The 1,850-nt window shown below is 28.4% G+C and overlaps 1 long non-coding RNA gene across 2 annotated transcripts in view; it reads left to right on the top strand.

Annotated features, from left to right (window-relative positions):
- Positions 1,675 to 1,850, top strand: part of LOC105176317 — a 32,706-nt gene continuing 32,530 nt past the window's right edge. For both annotated transcript variants that reach the window (XR_002288220.1, XR_002288219.1), the window contains exon 1: positions 1,675 to 1,836. This is a non-coding gene — a long non-coding RNA (uncharacterized LOC105176317). The remainder of the gene's footprint in view (positions 1,837 to 1,850) is intronic.

Raw genomic sequence — 1,850 nt, 5'->3', positions numbered from 1 at the left:
TGCATTATGAAATTAAAATGCATTAATTCGAAATGTGTAATTAAAATATTAAGAATAAAATGTATCCAATAAGTAAATTATAAGCCAAATAATGCTTAAAAATAAATAAATTGGATAAAGACACATATATATAGCATAAATTATTATTAATTATATGAAATTATAAATACCAACTTAATCATATTTATATGATTATGATCACTTCACTCAATAAAATTATTCATAAATGAATCCAACTTTTATTTGAGTCAATAACATTTGAATAGATAAATATAATTTTTATAATTTAAAGAATTTATAAATTCATTAATTTAAGAATAATATTCTTTTTATAATTGATATTAAACAAGTTTTTGTCGCATGACCTCTCAAATAAAATCAATAATTAATATGTACGTACATAAAATTTTTTTTGATATAAACATAAATATAATGAAATAAAAAAATATTATAGCGTTAATTGATGGACAAAATATAGAAAAACAAAATTTGTTCATTCTATTTGAACGGTGGCATCAGTCGTCAAAATTTTAGGCAGCCGCCTTCCTCCGCTGACTGAATTATTTATTTAAATGAATTAAACTTTTAATTGAGTCAATAACGTTTGAACAGATATAATTTTTATTTATAATTTAAAGAATTTGTAAATTTATTAATTTAAAAATAATAATTTTTTTATAATTGATACTAAACACTGTAGTTTTTGTTGCATGACCTCTTAAACAAAATCAATAATAAGTATGTATGTATATAAAAAAAGAAAAATATGATGAAATAATGATAAGTATAATAAAATAAAAAAAATTATATGGTATCTATTAATTGATGGACAAAACGAGTTTTAAAAACTGAGAAAGGTTTTATATTAAGTTACTTAAATTATAAAACCTAATTGATGTAAATTTTGAAAGATTTATAATAAAAAAATAATTCGAAATTTAACATAAAGATGTAAATTTTGAAAGATTTATAATAAAAAAATAATTCGAAATTTAACATAAATGGATGGATTAAAAAAAATAAAAACTAATGATGACAAATAATAATTAATAAAAATTAATGTAATTAACTATTTATATTTATAGAACTAAATGTATGTGGCAAATAAGATCAAAAAACTTATCCATTAAAGCCCAACAAAGAGTGACCGGCCCAGCCCAGTGCAAATTTTATTATCCGTTGTAAAATGCCAAAACGGACAAATCATGGATTTCTCACCTGGGGGCGTGTATATTGTGCGATGAGAAAACTACGGAATCTCATTCACACTTATTCTTCCGATGCAAATTTAGTCGTCAGTGTCTTCTTGAGATTCGCAGACGGACTCGCTTTCACTGGCCTAACAGGGATTGGACAACAGATATTGAATGGGCGATGAGGAAATGGAGGGGTAAGCATATTATTAATAGCGCTTACCGTACACTACTTGGATCGTGTGTCTACCACATTTGGAGGGAGAGGAACTTGAGGAGATTTTAACACACTGAGCGGACACCGGCCACTTTGAGTATCCTAATTGTCGATGATATCAGTCAGAGGATTCTTAAAGTTGATTTAGCTTCGTCAGTCAGTACACGAGCATTGTATAGATTATGGCGTACCCCTTGGGTTGAGGGATAAACCATTTGATGACCACATGTTGTACTATACCATTATTCTTTATTAATGCTACTACATGGGTTCTCTAGTACGCCGTGGATTACTATTGCGGGGGACAAAGGTGCGGGACTTAAATGCAAGGATGCCGGTGAAGATAGTTTTGTTGGTTCAGAACTTGCGAGGAGAATAGCCAAGACGGCTCCCATCATTGGAGGTTCTGAGGCCTCTTCCCTTTTGGTATGGTTGTTTTT

Source organism: Sesamum indicum, linkage group LG13, assembly GCF_000512975.1.
Source record: "Sesamum indicum cultivar Zhongzhi No. 13 linkage group LG13, S_indicum_v1.0, whole genome shotgun sequence".
NCBI classification, from domain to species: domain Eukaryota; kingdom Viridiplantae; phylum Streptophyta; class Magnoliopsida; order Lamiales; family Pedaliaceae; genus Sesamum; species Sesamum indicum.
Note: the sequence above shows the minus strand (reverse complement) of the source record. Positions and strands in the feature narration are given on the sequence as shown.